General features: G+C 47.5%; 1 protein-coding gene across 11 annotated transcripts in view; it reads left to right on the forward strand.

The window, feature by feature from the left end:
- The window catches only part of Vps8 (vacuolar protein sorting 8), a 947,651-nt gene that overhangs the window by 105,381 nt on the left and 818,575 nt on the right, over positions 1 to 23,695 (forward strand). The window lies entirely within an intron of this gene.

Below are 23,695 nucleotides of genomic sequence, written 5' to 3' on the forward strand. Positions count from 1 at the left end.
GCCTGGTTATTTGGTTGACGGAAGTCTAAGGTGTTCCTGATTCTATTTGCAATTACCTTAGTAAATTCTTTGTAGGCAACGGACAGTAAGCTGATCAGTCTAATTTTTCAAGTCTTTGGTGTCCCCTTCCTTATGAATTAGGATTATGTTAGCATTCTTCCAAGATTCCGGTACGCTCGAAGTAATGAGACATTGTGTATAGAGGGTGGCCAGTTTTTTTGAACAATCTGCCCATCATCCTTCAACAAATCTGCTGCTACCTGATCCTCCCCAGCTGCCTTCCCCCTTTGCATAGCTCCCAAGGCTTTCTTTACTTCTTCCGATGTTACTTGTGGGATTTCAAATTCCTCTAGACTATTCTCTCTTCCATTATCGTCGTGGGGGCCACTGGTACTGTATAAATCTCTATAGAACTCCTCAGCCACTCAAAGAATCTCATCCATATTAGTAATAATATTGCCGGCATTGTCTCTTAAAGGGAAGCTGAAGAGTCTGTTGAATTCAGTAAGACGCTCATATATGGATGTGGGAACCTTATAAACCATGCACGTAAAATTTTGGGCAGGATTTTTCGCTTAGCAACGACGTAATCGCCGGTTAAAATTGCGCGGTCGCTCCAGCCCCCGTCAAGCGCCGCGCGTTGCTGCTGACGCTGAAGATGCGAGCGGAGACCGGAAACCACACCGTAGTGACGTCAGCACTGGTGTACCGCTCCTTCGCAGTCTCCGCGACCGTACCTGACCGTGCTTGTTTCTGCGTGCATGCCGTCAGTTGACGTCATGAAGTGGTGGGCCGATCATGCCGGCGTTCTGTGCAGCCTACGGTTGCACGAACACCAGCGGCCGCGACGATGTTCCATTACTCCCTGCAAGACAAGAAGCTTGCAGCTAAGTGGGAGGCTGCTGGGAATCGAAAGAATTTCAAGCGCTCAAGAACAACAGTGCTGTGCTCTAGCCACTTCCGTGATGACGATTACTACCAGAGTTTATCAGTAAGGCGTGAATGAGTGAGAGTACAACTTTCTGCTAGTAGGCTTTCTAAACGCAGTGCGAAAACGTCGGGGCAACGAATACACAAAGGTGGGATGGGTGCGGGCGGACGGGTGGTAACTGGTCTTGGAAGACCTTATGAATACATGAACTCGTCCGAACCTGGATTTTGATTTATTGCTAGTTCCTTGGTGTTAGCACGCTGAACGGAAGGTACATGTTCATCTCCCACCCTAGACGCAGGTTTGGTCACAAACCGCCGTTCATTTTCTATTCTCACGTGTGTTGTGAAACAGCCAACATGTAGCTACCATAATGCAGTGCAAGTGTAATGTTTTCATGTGTTTGAAAGCTGGCGCACGCCAGGACGCTGCGCTCCCCCTCGCGCACAGAGAGAGAGCGGCTGTCTCACGTAGCCGGCGGAATTCGCTGCCTTTACGGCTCCGGTTACGATTAGCCTGCGGATGGCGTGCTGATGAAGGCCACTACGCGTGCTACAAGAGCCGGAAAACTTTTCCCGCATGTAAACCATCTGTGTAGATTGCTGTCAGCTTTGGGGCAGCGCACAAATGCCGACGATCGCATCCCTCCTTACGTTCCACTAGGAGGCATGCAGGAACATAACAGTACAGTTGTTTGCCCGGAAGCGAGCTCACTGGATTGCTGAATACAGCTTTGCAAAAATCACACTCACCAAAAACATTTCTAACATGATGAGATGCTAACACTTCGCTTTCGTTCGCGTCGAAAGTACTGCTTGCTACCAGCATCTTTTGCTTCTTGGAGAGGCCGGCTACGTATACATGTAGGGAGCAACACTGAAGTTCTCAGAGAAACGCAAGCTCTCGAAATGTACCATTACCGTCTCGCCAAACCACAGTGCCAAACCACCTTTCACTGTGCTTCATGTGTGGCGGCAGCGGCCAGTCCGGACGAACACCAATGTTGAGGTCATGAGGCGCCCGACCAATCACAGGCGGAAACGAGGCGCGCGAGCTGCCCGAGTCTGCTGCTGCCCATTTCATCGAAATAAAACCTGTTTGCGCTTTCTTTCGCTCAATTTCGATGCGATATTCGGATTCGGAGGGTTGAAAACCATTACATACAGCTCTTTACTCATTTTTTCTGGAAAATTTCTCAGCTTCCCTTTAATGCATACATCTGATTCCTGCCTATTCCTAGTTTCTTCTTCACTCCTTTTAGGCTTCCTCTGTTCCTGAGAGCATGTCCAATTCTGTCCACATTATACTTCCTTATGTCAGCTGTCTTAAGCTTGTTGATTAACTTTGAAAGTTCTTGGTTATATTGCGCTCAGTTTTACAAACACGATATTAAGGAAGGACAGGACGTGGACGGATGCGTCCGTCCACGTCCTATCCTTCCTTAATATCGTGTTTGTAAAACTGAGTGCAATATAACCATGAACGTTCACCAACTAGCCCCTTTCATTGCTTTACTAAATATTTGAAAGTTCTGCCAGTTCTATTCTAGCTGTTGGGTCAGAGGCTTTCATACATTGGCGTTTCTTGATCAGATCTTTCGTCTCCTAGCGATAGCTTACTGGCATCCTGTCTAACGGAGTTACCATCGACTTCTATTGCACATTCCTTAATGATGCCCATAAGATTGTCATTCATATCTTCAACACTAAGGTCCTCTTCCTGAGTTAAGGCCGAATACCTGTACTGTAGCTTGATCCGGAATTTCTCATTTTTCCTCTTACCGCTCACTCATTGATCGGCTTCTTATGTACCAGTTTCTTCCGTTCCCACCTCAAATCTATGCTAATTCGAGTTCTTACCATCCTATGGTCACTGCAGCGCACCTTGCCGAGCACATCCACATCTTGTATGATGCCAGGGTTAGCGCAGAGTATAAAGTCTATTTCATTTCTAGTCTCGCCATTCGGGCTCCTCCATGTCCACTTTCGGCTATCCCGCTTGCGGAAGAAGGTATTCATTATCCGCATATTATTCTGTTCCGCAAACTCTACTAATAACTCTCCCCTGCTATTCCTATTGCCTATGCCATATTCCCCCACTGCCTTCTCTCCAGCTACTTTTTGCCCAGCTTTGCATTGAAGTTGCCCATCAGTATAGTGTATTTTGACTTTACCCATCGCCGTTTCCATGTCTTCATAGAAGCTTTCGACTTCCTGGTCATCATGACTGCATGTAGGGGCATAGACCTGTACGACCTTCAATTTGTACCTGTTATTAAGTTTGACAACAAGAACTGCCACCCTCTCGTTAATGCTATAGAATTCCTGTATGTTACCAGCTATACCCTTATTAATCTGGAATCCGACTCCTAGTTCTTGTCTCTCCGCTAAGCCCCGGTAGCGCAGGACGTGCCCGATTTTTAGCACTGTATATGCTTCTTTCGTCCTCCTAACTTCACTGAGCCCTATTATATCCGATTTACTGCCATCCAATTCCTCCAATAGCACTGCTGGACTCGCCTCACTAGATAACGTTCTAGCGTTAAACGTAGCCAGGTTCAGATTCCAATGGCGGCCTGTCCTGATTGGAATCGGACAGTACTATGTATTTCTCCCCAAAAAGAGTACACATTTGTTATGTAATTCATGTTCTTTACTAATTTTATTAAGGGACGGAGAGATGTGATAAGTAACCACACACATGACTGTATGCGTGAGGGCACAGCTGTTGCTTCCATAATCAACAGGTGCACATTTTAAATGCTTCGCTTTTACTAGCTGTTACCGCAATAAAGGTAAACGTGTGTGAAACCACATGGCAATCCTGCAAACGTGCTGTCACTCACAGTGGCATACCTTGTTTAACTTTGTAACTATTTTGTTTTACTAAGAATTGAAAAAGATAAAAAGGTGCTTTTATGCATGCATGGTGAAATAGAGTGCACATAAATTAGCTGCTTTAACATCATTGTTCAGGAATACCGCTATTTTTGTAACCAGTGGAAGAACAGCATAATGTTTAGTTGTGCAATAACAGTGCCAACAGAGTAGGCAGGATGCAAGTTGAGCATACACGAAAAGCCCGAAGGAAGTAGTGGAGCAGAAACCGTTTGTGCTTCTTTCACGTATACAGTTGAACCTCAATTTAACGAAATTCGCGATGCAAAGAACTATTTTCATTTCCCACTTTTAGTTCCATTAAAAACAGTGTATCTTTTTCGCGATTTAGTGAAGTAATTTCGTGAGATGGATTTGATTCAGTGAAGTTTTTGGCCACTTCAAGCATTTACTTGGGGCCTGTATGGCTAGTAAATCTAGCAAAAAACTATAAAGATATTGGCTGAGGCAAAGGTTATTACAAATTTCCTTCCGCAAAAATGTTTTGAGGGGCAAAAACGCCATCAAAGCGTGTGCACCAAGGTGCCGTACGCAGTAAGCACTGCTGGGCTGGTCGGAGAAACACAAGAGCTGACTATTCCTTCTGCGTAAGGGGGATGGGGCTTGACAGGAAGGGGGTGCGGTAACATGATGAAGATAAGCGGGCCACATTTTGGAGGCAAGTGCAAAGGTTAAGCCGAGACGGTAGGTGCCTTGATGCGCATTAGGCTCCCGAGCATCCGAGACATGGTGTGCTGTGACAGCGAGTTCGTGGGCATAGAGTGAGGTCTGTTCATGTTTTCCTGAGCGCACGTGACACCAATACAAATACAAACCTTACTTCGTGTTGTTGGCTCTTTACTATTGCCGTTGGTGCTCAGCCTTTCTGGCGAAACTGATATTTTTTTTCTCTGGACGAATATCCGCATCTTCTTACACTTTTGTTTTTAATTTCTAGATGCCATCTAATAATGCCTGCAGCACTAAGCGCTGTCTGTCAAGGCATCCTAGATTTACGGCGCCGCGCGATGCAACATGCACAAATCTCAAGACGCCGTGAGCCAGATCAATGCATTGCTCTCTGCGCGATCTGCACTGTACATGCTCGTGCTCATAACCATGCTATTATGGCCCGACTATCTTGCAATTTGTTTGTGTTTCCTGATAAAATACTATCCACCAGAACTGTTCTGAAAATTTCTGAAGTTGACACTTTTTGTGCGCAAACAAGCAGGGACGAAGAATAGGGGCAACAAAAGGACGAGCGCTTTTTTGGGAGCAGACGAACAGGCCACCTTTAGACATTCTTTGAAATGACTCACCTGTCTCCGGCTCTCTGATCGCAGGATCTTGATCATTCTTCTCCCGTGTCCTGCAGACGGGGGCAACCATCCAATCACTAACAACACCTCATCAGGGCATTCCCCAAGTTCTTGTGTTGCCGCTATTCTTCGTCCCTGTTTGTTTACGCACAAAAAGTGTTAAGCGCTCGTCCTTGTGTTGCCCCTATTCTTCGTCCCTGTTTGTTTGTGCACAAAAAGTGTTAAGATGAATCTGTTCCAACTAGGCCGACTCGCAGTTATGTTTCTGAAGTTGTTTTTACTGCTGGTAACTTTAAAACCTCGAATTAAGGAAATTTGTGATTTATCTAAGTTTTTTGCAGCAAGTACAACTTTGTTATATTGAGGTTTGACTGTAGTAGAATGTTCTGTGCAGAAATGTGACATCGGAGGGCAATATAGTATCAGGTCTGTGCAGTCAGCATGTGTTATAACCAAGGAATCGGTACTTGCAATGAAGCGCTGCCATGTACATTTCCAGTGCGGCAACGGTGCTGCTACTTCTAGCTCATGACCTAATGCACGTGCTTGAACTTTTGTTTGAAATGTGTGACAACTTACCTAGTGCTTGCCTCCCTGACTATTGGGGGCAAGGACTTATGGAGTCGCCATCTGTCGGAAGCACCTCCCTTGCGTAGTATGAGGGATAATGCAGTGCGCTCCTCATAGGTTTGGCTTACGGTGCTCAATAAAAACACCAATCGTCAGCCCTCCTGGACATTTCTGTAAGTACTCTCAAAATGAGGGAAGTTTTTTACCGTCAAAATAATAATCTTGGGCTAATTGAAGCACAGAATTGTATACAGACGCTGTCTCTTTACTGAATAAATGAACGCCATTGCGCGTGGTTGCCGCAATGGAGTCTCCCGAACCGGCTTCCTGCGTGAAAGGTAGGCAAATGCTGAGAGAAAATTATGTGAATTATGTTCTTATAGTGGACTGTCTGTAAACTGAATGGAGCATAACAGAATGAACCCTCAATGCAGCAGTCGCACAGGTTCTCAGCTACCGAATGCGTGTCTGCATACATGTCCGTGCACACTGTTTGCTTTCGCTGCGAGCACGTTTACGCACCATCCCGTGAGCTTTAGGCCGCGGAATATGAGCATTTGACAGTATATGAGCAGCCATTGTTGCATGGACGCTACCAGAGCTGTTCAAAAATAATTTCCTTATAGAGACTTCGACACCTTGTATATTTCCTTATATAGATCAACGCCTATGGCGACTGTGACGTACCATCGTGACAATTTTTTTTTCTTCTAAATTCTTGGACGTTTCGATATTATTTCTCAAGTTCCGTCCCACTCTGTTTATCGGTTTTCTCAGCGTGTGATTTCCCGCTGGTTCTTTTTCGTGATGCAGTACATTAATTCATAATGCAAACATGACCACATGCCACGCCTTTTTTTTTTTTTTTTAATCTGCTTCTTACCTCTCCCTTTCCATTCCAGTGAACTTGCCAGTATCTAACATCAGCAAGTTCATAGACCAAAGCGTCGTGACATTAGCCGCGCAGCGAGCGCGGACGAGCGCCTCAGTGCACGTTTTTTGCTACTCACCGAACATCCCAGTCCCGACGCCGTAGCAGAAATCTTCCTCAAGTCTGTGCTTGCTGCATACCCAAGTTGTAGCCGATGGCTGTTTGCCAGTTCTAAGATTCGTGAGCCAAGCTTCATGCAGCTTCTTGTCCTGTGGCTACGTGTGAATAAGGCTGACACCGGGCTCTGTTGAATACGTCCGGCACTGTGGCACCGAGCAGTAGCCTATCAGGTTGCACGCCTCCAAAGGCAGCCACTACCTATTATATTGCTTTCAAATGTTGTCAAGCAGGTACCAAATGCAGGAAAGCCTTACCACTTAATGAGAACCGCAGTGCAGGTGGGACTTCAAACTTCTGTTTTCAGCTTGCTTAGGCACTTCAGAAGCAGCCGATGCAGCCGCTGTGTCCGCATGATCCCTCACACCAAGCCACGCCGACAGTGGCGCCAGCTTTTTCCAGCGGTGAAACTCGCCCCCAATATATATGTGCACCTCTTCGTTGTGACAAAGTCGCCACTTATTGGAACATTCTAAAGTCTTTTCTTGACAGTAAACCAACAGCTTACAACGTGTAAATTTTCCTATAATTCAGGAAGCAAATACACTGCTCTTGGCTTCAGACAAAGTGCGATTTGGTTGCATATTATGTGACACAGTGGAGGCTAACACAACTTAGGCAAGGTCCTGTTTAGTGCCCAGCAGAAACTTTTTTTAGTGAGTACAGTCATGGAACAGGACTGATTAAATTTCCCATGTTATAAATTCATGTAGGTCGGTTATCCTGCAAAGCTATAAGAGGCTCTTTGCAACACCACATATCATCTTTTCTGTACAATAATTGGATTTCAAACACCATAATAAAAGAATTTATTCATGAATTGAGTGAATGTTCAGGCCCTGTGTGCACTTGCAAGACTACCACAGTGTAATTGTTTTATGTGCAGCACTTGTACATCTTGCATGTTGCAGTGAAGCATATAGATAGTGAACTGGCGCTAATCTAAGGTTTCAGTACTCTGCAGATGAGTTGAAGCCACATATTGGCTGTATTTTAGTCAGTGAAAACATGTTGGTGTTACAGACAGTTCTCATTAGTGTAACAAATTTAGTGGTTTGAAAGAGGAAGGAGCTAAATATGGTACTGACTTAAAGGCTGCTGTGACTGCTGTAATAATGTGCATGCATTGGATGCTATACCGGGTGTTTCAATGAACACTTTCAAAAATTTTTTTTAATTGCCTGTGCAGATAACGCAATTCTATCCCATGAGCTGGTCTACTCCATGAGGTGTCTCAACTTGCCCCTCGTCCTTACTGCACTACGTTACTTGCATTATGACAAATTGGTCAATTTATATAGGTGTGGTAACGAAAGAGCTAAAGGACCATTGCAACGAAATTTTGGACCACGTAAGAAAGCTTAGTTCAAGATAGTGTAGATAACTCATTCAAATGCTGTGTGTACCATTCTTCACACCAAGATTAAACGAAAACAGTGATGAAAAATAAAATAATATGGGTCACAGGCATCGTGAAACACTCCTTGTTGGACCTGTGGTGTAAGTTTTAATAATATGGGGAAGCTATTTTAGTTAATTGAATTGGAACTTAATACATCTGGGTGTTTGCTCTTAGTATGATGTCATCATGTAGCGGGCTCACGTCATTTTTGTTGTTTTACATCCACCATACCTGCCATGGTTGCTTAGTGGCTTTCGTGTTACGCTGCTAAGCACAAGGTCACAGGATCAAATCCTTGCCATGGCAGCTGCATTTTAGTGGGTGCGAAATGCAAATACACCCGTGTAATGAGATTTAGGTGCACGTAAAAGAACCCAAGGTGGTGAAAATTAATCCGGAGTCCCCCACTACAGCATGCCTCATCATCATATTGTTACGTAGGAAGACGCACACAAAAAGCTATATACAAGTATATTTACAAGGGAATACACCGCACTTGGCCAAGAAGCAACAGCCTGCACTAGCCTCTATTCGTCGTCGTCGTCTTCTCACTGCTCGCCTCTTCGTCATTGTAAGCACTGTTCCGTAGCACTACCCCCGGCAGCAAAAGCGCCGTCCCGGAGTGACTAAAAGTCGGGCTCAGAAGCAGTGTAGTAGGCCTTGAGCCTACTGACGTGCACGACATCACTAGAGGCCAGAGTAGAGGACGAGGTTAAGCTCACAGGAGCAATTTCGTACGTCACAGGCGTCACCTGGCGCAGCACGCGGTAGGGCCCTGTGTATCGTGAAAGGAGCTTTTCTGAAAGGCCGACGTAACGAGAGGGCGACCACAGAAACACGAACGCACCAGGCGAAAACTGTACGTCACGGTGGCGGGCGTTGTACTGATGCTGCTGAGTGGTTTGCGAGGCCGTCAGTCGAGCACGGTCAAGCTGGTGTGCATGGTCGGCGAGGGCGATGGCATCACGTGCATACTCGCTAGTTGAGATCGCAGCAGGAGGAAGTGCCGTGTCAAGGGGCAAGGTTGGTTCGTGACCGTACAGTAGGTAAAATGGAGAAAATACAGCGGTGTCGTGCCGGGAAGAATTGTACGCAAATGTGACGTAAGGAAGGGCAATGTCCCAGTCGTGGTGGTCCTTGGAAACGTACTTGGAGAGCATATCGGTAAGAGTATGGTTTAACCGCTTTGTCAGGCCATTAGTTTGAGGATGGTATGAGGTAGTCAGCTTGTGTTGAGTGGAGCAGGAACGCACAATGTCGGCGATAACTTTCGAGAGGAAGTTACGACCACGGTCAGTAAGCAGCTGTCGCGGGGTGCCATGCACTAAGATAATGTCGCGCAAGAGAAAGTCCGCGACGTCAGTGGCGCAACTGGTAGGGAGAGCTCGCGTGATAGCGTATCGGGTGGCGTAATCAGTTGCGACGGCTACCCATTTGTTCCCAGAGGATGACGTGGGAAAGGGACCGAGGAGGTCTAATCCACGAAAGAACGGTTCCACAGAGACGGTGATCGGCTGGAGATAACCTGCAGATAGCACCTGAGGTGTTTTCCGACGCTGGCAGGGTTCACAGGCAGCAACATAGCGTAGGACAGAGTGAGCGAGACCAGGCCAATAGAAGCGGTGGCGGACGCGGTCATGTGTGCGGGTTACCCCAAGATGTCCTGCAGTGGGTGCGTCATGCATCCCAAAGAGCACAGTGTGTCGTAGATGTTACGGCACGACAAAAAGAAGATCAGATCCCTCAGGGAGGAAGTTCCTTCGGTACAGAATGCCGCCCTGAAGGACATATCGGTGAACGGATGTGTCGGTAGGTGTAGAGCGCAGACGCTCGATTAGTGTTCGCAGCGATAGGTCTCGGTACTGCTCATCGGCGATGTTAGCGAAGGCAGACACAGAGAAAGTGCCATTGGCGGTACTACTATCAGCGTCATCAGGCTCGTCTACCAGGTAGCGAGACAGGCAGTCAGCGTCCTTGTGTAGTTGGCCAGATTTGTAAATGACAGTATACGAATATTCTTGGAGGCGTAAGGCCCAGCGACCAAGTCTTCCTGCAGGATCTTTCAGTGAGCATAACCAGCAAAGTGCGTGATGGTCTGTGACAACGGAAAGGGGTCGCCCATATAAGTATGGGCGGAATTTCGCAACTGCCCAAACTAGGGCCAGACACTCATGTTCAGTGATGGAATAGTTGCGCGCCGAGGGTGACAGGAGCCTGCTGGCATAAGCAATAACACGGTCGTTGCCACGCTGTCGTTGGGCCAGTGCTGCGCCAATTCTGTGACCGCTGGCATCAGTATGGACTTTCGTAGGCCCAGAAGGATCGAAATGGGCCAGAACGGGAGGCATTGTGAGAAGGTTGATTAGATGCAAGAATGCAGAGGCCTCGTTATCGCCCCACTGGAAAGGAGCGTCTTTTTTCAAAAGCTCGGTTAGTGGTCGTGCTATGGCCGCAAAATTTTTCACGAAACGGCGGAAGTACGAACAAAGGCCGATGAAGCTGCGCACATCCTTGACACACTTCGGAACAGGGAAGTGCGTAACAGCATGGATGTTGCCTGGGTCCGGTTGCACTCCGTTCGCATCAACGAGATGCCCAAGGACGGTAATCTGGCGACGGCCGAATTGGCACTTCGATGCATTGAGTTGCAGACCGGCTCGACGAAAAACGTCCAGGACTGATGAGAGGCGCTCGAGATGCATAGCAAACATTGGGGAGAATACTATAACATGGTCCAAGTAGCACAGGCACGTCGACCATTTGAAACCGTGAAGAAGGGAGTCCATCATGCGTTCAAAAGTGGCAGGAGCATTACATAGACCGAATGGCATCACTTTGAATTGATAAAGACCGTCTGGTGTTACAAAAGCAGTCTTCTCGCAGTCGAGATCGTCCACGGCAATCTGCTAGTAGCCGGAGCAAAGGTCAATAGAGGAGAAGTAGCGAGCACCGTGGAGGCAGTCAAGGGCGTTTATCAATTTGAGGTAGGGGATACACATCCTTTTTGCTAACCCTGTTAAGGTGCCGATCATCCACGCAAAAGCGCCATGAGCTATCCTTCGTTTTGACCAGTGCAACAGGTGACGCCCGTGGGCTACAAGACGGTTCAATAATGTTCTTGGCAAGCATTTTGCGAACTTCGGCGTGAATAACTTGACGCTCGGCCGGTGACACTTGATGCGGGCGGGATGAATAGGAGGGGCATCACCAGTATTAATGCTAATGCGATGTTTAACAGCTGTAGTTTGGGCCAAAGGACGATTGCTAAAGTAAGAAATATCGTGGTTGGAAAACAGAACCCGATAGAGGTCACGAACGGGCTCGGATGGCATGTCGGGCGCAATCATTTTCTGTAAGTTGGCGATGGTACAATTTGCCGGCTGTAATGGTAGAGGAGGATCGGCTGAGTTGTCGTCTACTGCAATAGATGCTACTGTGTGATCCTCGAATGAGCAAAGCTGGGCCAGAGACATCCCGTGTGGCAGCACTTGTGTCGTCAAGCTAAAATTGACCACTGGCAGGCAGACGCAATTCGCCGTGATGGATAAAACTGTATGAGGTACTGTGATCCCGTATGTAATTAGGACGTCTTTCATAGGAGTCGCGATGTAGTGACCGTCGGGCAGCGGTGGGGATGACACTAAGTCAACGTAAGTCAGTGCCGAAGGTGGCTAGCGAACGAAGTCGACGGAACTGAGGCGACTGGGGTGTGGTTCAGTGGGATCCAGAATGGGCAGGTCAAGGCGGAGAGTACTGGCGGAACAATCGATGAGAGCAGAATGTGCGGAGAGGAAGTGTAAGCCGAGGATGATGTCATGGGGACAGTGGGCGATGACTGTAAATTGCACGATAGTGGAGCGATCGGCGAAGGAGAAACGGGCAGCAGACATACCAATTACAGGGGCTGTTCCGCCATCGGCGACACGAACAACAGGCGTCGGGGCAGGCGTGATCATTTTCTTCAGGCAGTTGCGAAGGTCAGCGCTCATTACTGACAAATGCGCCCCAGTGTCTATAAGAGCAGATACAGAAACACCGTCGACTTGCACGTCAAGAAGGTTCAGATGAGTGGGCAACGTCAGTAGAGGATTTGGCGGCGTAGGGAGCAATGCAGCGTCATCTCGAGGCGCTGCATCGTCTAGTTTTCTGGCTGGGAGGGGCGTCCGAAGGGAGTCAGCGAAAAAGAGCGACGGTGCTGGGGCGAGCAAGATTGTCGTCGTTGGGGGCAAAGGTGAACGAGAATAGGGGCAGTTCGGCGCAGGAGAATCAGTGGCGGCATTATCGGAGCGTGCGACATGGGGACGAGAAAGGCCACCAGGGGCGAGAGTAGTCAGTATAAGCAGACCAGGTCGGGGAACTCCAGCGACTGCGACAGTGCTGAGAAATGTGCCTGATTCGACGGCAGTGAAAGCAAATGGGCTTGTCGTCAGCAGTGCGCCGTTCAGGTGGGTTGTGGAGACGTGGTGGGTAATAAGGTGCGGGACAGGGCGGAATCGATGAAGCCGGGTAGTTATCAGGGTGGTGGGCCAAGCAGATGGTGTGAACACTTATGTTTTTCGAATTCCTGGCGGACAACTGCCTGGATCAGGGAAACCATGAGAGTGCCATGCGCTGTATTTTATCAAGTTTATCAATGAAGTAAGGCTGCTGCGGGGACCATACAAATGCTGGCATACTCGAGTATTGTCTGAACGAGGCTTTTGTACGCAGTTAATTTGACATCGGATGGTGCTGTTGCCAATTTCCGACGTAAGAAATCGAGCTGCTTAAATGCCTCTGCACATGTGATGTCAATATGAGTGTCCCATTTGAGCGAGCTCGAGAATGTCACACCCAAATATTTTACAGTATCTGATCTTATTATATAGCTGTGCCTCTTATGTTGTAAGTGAAAATTTCAGGTACCTTTTTATGTGTAAAAGTGATGCATGCTGTTTTACTGATGTTGAACTTCATTCCCCACCTATCACACCAATTGGCAATGTTGTTTAGTGAGGTGTTTAGTTTAATTTGATCATCCACAGACCGAACAATTGTGTAGACAACACAATCATCCGCAAAAAGACATACGGTTACGTTAAGCTCAACACATGATGGGATGTCGTTGACATACACAGGAAAGAGCAATGGCCCCAGCACGGACCCCTGTGGCACACCAGAAAAGACTTCAAGGCTCTCTGACTCATTATTGTTTACTGATACATATTGTAGCACTCATCAATGAAGCACACTAAACACACTGGTTTATTGTGGGCGAACTTGTGCCCGGAAACTCAATATTAAGCATTCACACACTTCAAAAAAAGAGTTAACAGGAGCCTATTCCAAAGTCAACCGCGTCTATCCGCCAAACGCACTTTTCACGCACCCCGAAGGCCAAGAGCCACTCCGTGGCTTCTCATTGGACGGCAGACTCGGGCGCTGCCGTGAGCGCGTGCACGGGAGACACGCGCTGTATCGCCATGCGCGAGGCGTTGCTGGCGCTCTTCTAATGGCGATGCGACGAGTAATGGGTTTTAGCGATGAGACGCTTGGAAAGGTGCCTCACGAGAGTGCTCGTACCTGGCATGTGGAGAGCTCTCTGCGGCAATATTGTGATCTGAGTGCGAGGTAAGATGCTATCCACGCTGTGGGGTCTCTCACACCCGTCCGTGCTCTTGGGACAAAGGAACGACAACACAGTAGTGCAAACAATCACAAGGGCATTTATTGCACCTTTCATAGATCAATGCCTGCTAGCAGAGTTGCTATCCACAAAACATGCCGATGGGCGCGCGACAAATCTAGAAGTCCGACTCACCGTGACCGGTTTGCGAGCGAATATGTTCGCCCCATGCTGAATCCCAACGCCTGGTCATTCGCGTGTACGGTCACGTGGACGGTGGCGCGTTCCAAGGCGGCCACGCGAGACGGTCTCGCAGAAGCATGGGTCGGCGCACGCGCAGGTCGGCACGTCCGTCCCGCTTGCTTCCCGAACCCCAAAGAGAGAGCGCCTTCCGCTCCCGCACCCAAGTAACCCCGCAGCGGCGCGACACTCGCGCCATCTCTCGCACCGCGCTTGTACCACTCCGACGCTGCACGAAGACGGGGGCTATGCGGGAAAACAAGATATCAGGGGACGCGCGAGAGTCGCGCATCCCCACATCCCCCCAACCTTAAATCACTACACATTCTGGCGAAACATGTCACACGGTCTAACATCAAGGTAGTGCATGCAACAGTGGCTGCGCTGAGGAAATGTCCACACGCTATCCATAGCATGCGAGCCGACTGTCCTTCGGTACACCGCTGGCGTCCGCCGGTCACGGCAGCAGCTTTGCAGGCTCGACGGCACGATGCCAGGCCAGGACTCCGGAAATGACGACGCAGTAGTCGGTACGAGCAAGCGTCGCTCGCGCCGACGCGCCCTGCTGGGAAGAGCCGCCGTAGCTGTCGGTGACTGCCGGCTCTTTTGTCCGCCGCCGAGGGTTGCGAGCTGGATGCAGGAGGCCGCCGAAGTTGCTGCGCCGAACTGGCCACAGCGTCACCATCGCCCGGGGTGACTCGATCGCAGTCCGGGGCATCAGCGCAGACGATGTGCAGGTGACAGCAAGCCAGGGGTGACTCCAATCACGCTGCGTACACTAAACACTCGGCAAACACTAAAGTAGGGCAAGGGAGAGGAATTCTGCATGCGCATCGCCCACGTGGTACGATGTTCAACTCAGCTAGCAAAGATCGGGCAGCTACTCAGATGCTAAGTTCACGTGAACGAAGCTCGCTTCCTTGAGTAGAACGAGTAATTTCAATTCGTGCGAGGCTAACTAGAATGAGGGAAGCAACTTGCAACACCTCAACGCCACGGTCCACCAGGTTGTCCCTCCACGTGCGACAGGCAGCTTCGTAAAGCCTTAGGCCTAAAGTGTCGCTACCCTGACAACAACCGGCATCCAAAAACAACACCCCAAAATGAGCACAAAACAGGCAGCCGCGAGGAGACGTCAGCTCTGTGAGGTGGTTCTACTCCGCTCAGTGCACACAGCATCCGAGTTGACGGTGCCCACCGTCCTAGACGGTGTCGGAGCGCCCGGTGCCAGGCCGCAATACCAGTCAGCCCGTAGTGGCACCCGTGGCCCGCGGCCACCCGGCTCCCAGAGCCGCGACTTCATCAGAGTCAAGGAGATAGAAGAAGCTATTTACATAAGAAATTCGGACCACCCACGAGGCTTCCGTACTCACTCGCTTCAGGCTTGCCATTGCTCCGCGGGCGCTCAGCCTCGGTCTCCTAGGAAGCAGACCACGTGGCTCTCGTACTGACGAATGTCATTAAAAAAACACTTTCGAAAAGGCTTAGCATGTTGACATGTTCAAACACACTACAGCCACCATCACCTCGCTCAAGAAAGCACGCCGCCGACGCTAGCGATCAAAATTCACGCTAGGCCTACGCTTCGGTTCAAACAAAGGTCTCGAACGAAGCAAAACTGTTAAAACTATCGTCCGATGCCCCAAGAGTCCCACGTTGGGCAGCCAGATGTGGGGTCTCTCACACCCGTCTGTGCTCTTGGGACAAAGGAACGACAACACAGTAGTACAAACAATCACAAGGGCATTTATTGCATCTTTCATAGATCAATGCCTGCTAGCCGAGTTGCTATCCACAAAACATGCCGATGGACGCGTGACAAATCTAGAAGTCCGACTCACCGTGACCGGTTTGCGAGCGAATATGTTCGCCCCATGCTGAATCCCAACGCCTGGTCATTCGCGTGTACGGTCACGTGGACGGTGGCGCGTTCCAAGGCGGCCACGCGAGACGGTCTCGCAGAAGCATGGGTCGGCGCACGCGCAGGTCGGCACGTCCGTCCCGCTTGCTTCCCGAACCCCAAAGAGAGAGTGCCTTCCGCTCCCGCACCCAAGTAACCCCGCAGCGGCGCGACACTCGCGCCATCTCTCGCACCGCGCTTGTACCACTCCGACCGCCGCGGCCCACGCGGCGACGCCGCACGGAGACGGGCGCTATGCGGGAAAACAAGATATCGGGGGACGCGCGAGAGTCGCGCATCCCCACAACGCAACAGTGTTAGATGCAATGCCAATAAGTTTAAGTTTTTCTATCACTTCACAGTGAGGCACGTGATCGAAGGCTTTGGAGAAATCGACGAATATGGCGTCTCCTTGTAGTCCGGAATTAATTATCTCTGCAAAGTCATGTGAAATTTGTGAAAGTGAGTGGGCATGGAAGCACAATGAAGATGCGGGACTCACGCTTCTTCTTGTTCCTTGTGCTGTATGTCGGCGTGTTCTTGGACTGCGGTGGGATGCACACTATGCCCTTCTTCAGCGCCAGCATCACATCTGCGCATGCGGCACAAGATTGCAGCGGTGGAGCGCAGCTGACACCTACGGCTATCAACGGATCCACTATTGCCGGCAGTGGCGCTCCGTACTGCTTCCTTGGGCTTCACAGGGCAGCTGCAGTGACATCGTCAGCGGAGCACTTAAAAGGCAGCTTAGTGGCCTTCCCCTTCAGTGGGCATGGAAGCACAATGAAGATGCGGGACTCACGCTTCTTCTTGTTCCTTGTGCAGTATGTCGGCGTGTTCTTGGACTGCGGTGGTATGCACACTACGCCCTTCTTCAGCGCCAGCATCACATCTGCCCATGCGGCACAAGATTGCAGCGGTGGAGCGCAGCTGACACCTACGCCTATCAATGGATCCACTATTGCCGGCAGTGGCGCTCCGTACTGCTTCCTTGGGTTTCACAGGGCAGCTGCAGTGACATCGTCAGCGGAGCACTTAAAAGGCAGCTTAGTGGCCTTCCCCTTCAGTGGGCATGGAAGCACAATGAAGATGCGGGACTCGCGCTTCTTCTTGTTCCTTGTGCAGTATGTCGGCGTGTTCTTGGACTGCGGTGGGATGCACACTACGCCCTTCTTCAGCGCCAGCATCACATCTGCGCATGCGGCACAAGATTGCAGCGGTGGAGCGCAGCTGACACCTACGGCTATCAACGGATCCACTATTGCCGGCAGTGGCGCTCCGTACTGCTTCCTTGGGCTTCACAGGGCAGCTGCAGTGACATCGTCAGCGGAGCACTTAAAAGGCAGCTTAGTGGCCTTCCCCTTCAGAGGGCATGGAAGCACAATGAAGATGCGGGACTCACGCTTCTTCTTGTTCCTTGTGCAGGTTGGTCACATTTCCCTACTGCCCAGAAAATGTTACAAATCAGATGACCCTTTTGTAATTGTGCTTCCATGCCCAGAAGCCTTGCTTGAACCTTTTTGTGCATTGTTCTTAGCTATGTGTGGTGACATTGAACAAAATCCAGGCCCGCCTATGGATGAGATACTTCGTATGGTGAAAGAAACTAATGAACGATGTATACGCATAGAAGCCAATCAAACTAGCATGGCACAGGCAATTGCTGAGCTTAAGACAGCGCAGGAGTCGTTTTCTGGTGCAATTGTGGAAATAAAGGAGCGCCTAGATGCAGTCGAAGAGCAAACTGCTGTGTTTGACAACTGGGAGCAAGAAATGACAGCCACGCGCCGGGAACTTCGGCGTGTGCAAGATGACTCCTTCGCGGTCGATTCGCGATTAGACGACGCAGAAGATCGGTCGTGACGTGATAATTTATTATTCTTTGGAATAGCCGATGACGCGTCAGAGACATGGAGTCAGTCCGAAGAAAAAATTGTTGCGTTTGCTTCTGACAAACTGGAGATGTGCTTATCAGAAGACCAAATAGCGCGTGTCCACCGAATCGGTCGTTTTACACGGGAAAAAAATCTACCAATAATTGTCAAGTTCTGTGTGTCCAAAACCAAGGAGGTTGTTCTTTTTAAACGAACCTTGCTCAAAGATGACGAGGTTAGCATAAGTGAAGACTTTTCACCTGCGACGTGATTGGCTCGTAAAAAACTACTGGAATTCGGCAAGGCACTTAACACGAAGTTCAAACTGCGCCACAACAAACTTCTCATTGATAATAAATGTTACATCTATAACTCTGTCGAAGACAAGGTGCATGAACAGAGTTCTAGTCCTAATGCACCCAGGGCTGAAAAGCCGTCCTTAAAATCAACTCGGTCGGGTAAGGTGTACTCTGGCAATGGCTAGGACAGGATGAGGGGAGGTGACCCGACAGTTGGTGCGTCTCTACTATTTACTAATATACGTAGTTTCTACCCCAAAAAAGATAACTTAAATGCATTAATTAATGACTGTAATGCTGATCTTGTCGTACTAACGGAAACCTGGCTTTCTAGCCGTATATCTGATTCCGAATTATTTCAGTGTAACAAAAAATTTAATGTTTATCGTCGTGACCGCACTGCTAGAATAGGTGGAGGCGTTCTCATTGCCATTAATGTAAACGTTGAATCTTATCCTATCCATATTAGTAGCAATCTAGAAATAGTGTGGTGTTGCATTACTCTTAATTTTAAAAAACTGATCTTCGGTGCTTGCTACCGTCCCCCTACCTCGGGTCACACTTTTTGTGCAGATTTTCATGATTGTTTAAACCAGATTGTTGTGCGCTTCCCTGGTGTACCACTTTTTATTCTAGGTGACTTTAACTTTCCCACGATCAGATGGTCCCAGTTGTGTCCCTTTTCAGAACCAACATGCGTGGACGCGGTCACATTTCTTAACACATGTACTGATTTTCACCTATCACAGATTGTTCAGTTACCGACACGTGTAACACCCACTACTTCGTCCTTACTCGATCTCGTCCTTACATCTGCTCCTGATATGACGTCACTCGTTACTCATATGCCTGGATTAAGTGACCATGATGTTCTTCATTTTACATTGTCTACTCCATCTACACGTGCACAAAAACGGCTCAAACAAATACGGGACTACAACTGTGGCAATTACGATGCTATTAACATTGAACTTTCCTCCTTCCTTGACAACTTAATTTCAACCTACAATGAACAGTCCGTCGAAGAACTTTGGAATTCTTTTAGAACAAAAGTAGTTGATCTAACTAACAAATTTATTCCTTTACGAGCTGTTTACGACAACACTAACGCTCCCTGGTATAACAGATATCTCAAGTGGTTATTGAACAAAAAGAGCAGGCTGTTTCGTAGTGTGAAAAAATCGCCTAACTCAGAGAGCTGGGCTGTATACAAAGCCGCTTCTACGGCATATTCAGAGGCACTGAAAATGGCGAAATTTACCTTTTTCCATTCAACACTTCCGTCCTTACTAAAAACTAACCCTAAACGCTTTTGGAATACAATGAAAAGCAGCAATAACAACGACGTATCTCTCAATAACAATGGTGAACCAGTTCCGAAGCATCTTTGCGCCTCAATCTTTAATGACACCTTTACAAACTTGTTCTGGGACCCAATATTCACTCTTCCTTCGTATCCGAGAGCACATCTTACAGCAATGGATCCCATCATGCTTGACCCAGCCGGCATTCGTGCTATTATTAACAGACTAAAACGATCATCTTCATGTGGTCGGGATGGCATCAACGCTAAATTCTTGCAAAACACTAATGAGTACAGCTCTATCATTCTGAATTACATTTTCACCAAATCGCTCAACGATGGATGCTTGCCCAAGGATTGGAAAGTAGCCAAGGTCGTGCCTTTCTACAAGTCTGGTGACGCACACAACCCAAGCAATTATCGTGCGATATCACTAACATCTGTTCCCTGCAAAATATTAGAACATGTCATATTTACTCACTTAGTTAACTTCTTGGAGTCGAATAACTTTTTTCATCCATCTCAGCATGGTTTTCGTAAACATTTTTCTTGTGAAACACAGCTACTAACATTTACTAATGACCTTCACGCGTTCCTTGACGTCGGCCTCATCACTGATTGCATATACTTGGATTTTGCGAAAGCCTTTGATAGTGTAAACCATGAGCTCCTTATACTAAAACTAACCAGCCTAAACATTGACCCTTTAGTACTGCACTGGATACGCGACTTTCTTTCTAACCGGACTCAATTCGTCACGGTGAATGGAACCGATTCCATGGAGGCACCTGTTTCCTCCGGAATGCCACAGGGTTCAGTTTTAGGCCCATTACTATTTTTGATTTATATTAATGATTTACCTACTAGCATCGCTTCTTCTGTCTGTCTTTTTGCTGATGATTCTGTTATCTACCGCAACATTTCTAATTACACTGACACAATAATCCTTCAAAGTGACCTAAATAATATTTCTGCTTGGTGTCAAACGTGGAAAATGAAGCTTAACATTCTTAAATGTAAATCAATGAGAGTATCGCGTAATAACATGCCTTGCCCAAACTATCTTCTTCACAGCACGGCGTTAGAATCCGTAACTACCTATAAATACCTCGGTGTGCATATTACTAATGACCTTTCATGGAAGTACCACATCGAGCACGTAACATCAAAGGCCAATCGCATGCTTGGTTACCTGAAAAGAAACTTCTCTCTCGCACCTTCATCACTCAAGCGACAGTTATATATCACTTATGTCCGATCTAATCTCGAATATGCATCGTCAATCTGGGGCCCTGGCCTTGCAACTCTTACCAATAACTTGGAGGCAATGCAGAATCGCTCAGCACGTTTTATCCTAAGTAACTATCATCGAACTTCCAGCGTAACTAACATGAAATCGATACTTAATCTGCCCCCGCTTGCACATAGACGGAAACTATCTCGACTTGCATTGTTTCATAAGATCCATCATCATAATCATGTTCTTAGGACCCGTCTGATTAAACCGCCTAATTTTGTTTCATCTCGACTAGATCACAACCATAAAGTCCATGTCCCTCACCAAAACACTCTCGCACTCATACTCTCGCACTCATACTCTCGCACTCATACTCTCAAACATACTCGCACTCTTTCCTGCCCAAAACCAGCCTCGACTGGAACAATCTTCTCGCCTCATTAGTTAACATTACCAACTGTGACCATTTTCGTGAAGCTCTTTCCAGCGGAATTTAACGCATTCCAACATTTTTTTTACTTCTCTATGTTGGTTGGAAACTTCATCTTTTAGTGTCTCAATCGGTTGCAATGGTATGTTCTTGCCGTAATCATTGTACAAGCCTTGCATGACAGTGTGAATTTTCGTTATAAGAAATTACATTCGTTCCCATTTTCTGAAATTTTTTAATTGTGTATGTGCAAATAACTGTATTTATGTTGAATGATTGACCCCCTCCCCTCTATAATGCTTGTATGCCTTGAGGGTACAATAAATAAATAAATAAATTTCCAATAGCTGTGTCACTGTAGAAAGGCCCTTCCTGAAGCCATGCTGTTTAGGGTATATGAGGTTATTGTTTTCTAAGTAACTAATAATGGATTTGTTGATAATGTGCTCCATTAATTTGCAACAACAGCTTGTTAAAGAAATTGGTCGGTATGTGTCTATGTGCAACCTATTGCCACCTTTGGGAATCAGGATTACTTTTGCGGCGAGCCAGTCTGAAGGTAATGCAGCTGCTTGAAGCGACGCCGTAAAAATCCTGTGTAAGAACGGAGCCAGTTGGGCAGCAAATCTTTTTAGAAACGTATTGGAAATATTATCAGGGCCGGGCGTTTTCTTTGTGTCAATGTTCAAGAGCAGGTTCAGTATGCCTGGCTCAGTTATAACTACGTCAGGCATCGCTGAATCAGATGCAACCGAAACATCATTTGGACGGGGAGAGCTTGTGAACACAGATTGGAAATGGGCATTAAAAGCGTTAGCAATAGTGTGTGCATCATGGGTAGGAACACCTGTGATTTCAATTTGCACTATTGGGTTTTCAGGTTTTGACAGATAGCGCCAGAATTTGTGCGGCTGACTGTGCATGAAGTTCGTCAGAGTATTGGAGAAAAAGTTATCTCTCGCCTTTTTTAATTCAAGCTTCAAAGCAGCCAAAAGATGCGCAATTTCCACTGGGTTATGTTTTTTCCTGCGCATCCTTCGCAATTTTCTTTTCAAGTGGATGATACTGCGGGTAATCCAGGGTGTTTTCCTATTTGTTCGTTTACCTATTGTGGCGATAAAATTTTCTTCACGATGTTTTATGGCACCCTTAAATTTCTCCCAGAATCAGTTACCATCATATGAAGGCAGTAGTGTGAAATCCTCAAACACAGTTTCTAAATAATCTATGATGCTGACGTCATCTGCTCTTCTATAATATTTAAAATCAGTGTAAGGGTGATCTTGGTGACCCGCCTGTGATGTCAGCCCAGAAAAGGTCAACAAAATCATTTTATGATCAGAAATACCATCTTCTATGCTAATTTCTGATTTGAAAGTGTTCGAGACAAATGCCAGGTCTAGCACTGATGCGACGCCTCCCTGCTGCCTTGTTGGATGGTTAACTAGCTGCGATAATGAGAAGCTAAACATTATTTTCAGCAACTGGTCACAGCTTTCCTTTTCCCTAGCCCCAAACGTTAGATTAACCCAGTCTATTCCTGCCAGATTGAAATCGCCGGTTAATGTCGGCTTGGTTCTGGCATTTACCTTGGTGTGGAGGAAATCGTGCAATTGCATCATGTATTCGACGGAAGCGTTAGGACGCCTGTGCACACCACCTATCAGAACAGACATTCCGCACACGTTAACGGTACACCAGATGCTTTCATGACAAGGTATGCCCTCGTGTTTTTGAAATAAAACGCTATTTTTTATTACTAGGGCTACGCCTCCACCGCGACCGTCACGGTCTGTGCGAAGGAGGCTGTAAGCTACTGGAGCTACTTCAGAGTCATGAATGTCGGGGTGCAGCCAGGTTTTGGTAATTACCATGATGTCAGGAGAGTACAACAAGACAATTTCTTCTAATTTTTCTCTTTTGTTCACAATGCTACGTGCATTAAGGCACAGTAGTGTCAAGGGGCTTGTGTTTTGCGGTCATTTATCAGTTCTGGGTGGAGCAGTGTCATCGTCAACGTGTGTACACTTAATCACCGTTCTTCTATTTTTCTCGCTGTCCCACGCGTACCAGCTGTTGCCACTTTTCATTCTATCAAACCGAAGGCTCACCTTTTCACCTTTCACGCGATCAACCTTCTACAACTGCCAAAATTTTTTTCGCACTTCGCGAACAGCTGGCGAAAAATCCTCAGAAATAGATATGGTATTGGTTTCCAGTTTGAAACAGTTACGAAGGACGGCAGCTTTTGCAGAGAAGTCATACAAGCGTAGTATTACTGGTCGTTCTTTGTTCTTAATCTTTCTACCAATGCGATGAATGCGTTCGAGTGATCGCACCTCTACCCCGAGCTTTTCCTTAAATATGCTCTCCGTGACATGTTTTGCCAAGGATGTATTAGTTTCATCATTGTCTTCCTTTAGACCAAAGATGACAATGTTATTGCGGCAGCTCCGATTTTCTAGATCATCCAGTTTTTTGGCCATGTGTGACACTTCTTTCTGTACAGCCGTAATTGCTACTTCACACTTATCTACTTTCTCCTGGTAAAGTAAGTGATGCGAGTGCTCCTTCAATTTCTGTTAGCCTAGTCTGCACATTAAGTAATCCAGTCTGAAGAAGCGTTTGAGAGGCCTGAATTTCAGTAACCACTTTAAG

This window comes from Dermacentor variabilis, unplaced genomic scaffold, assembly GCF_050947875.1.
Source record: "Dermacentor variabilis isolate Ectoservices unplaced genomic scaffold, ASM5094787v1 scaffold_12, whole genome shotgun sequence".
NCBI lineage: Eukaryota > Metazoa > Arthropoda > Arachnida > Ixodida > Ixodidae > Dermacentor > Dermacentor variabilis.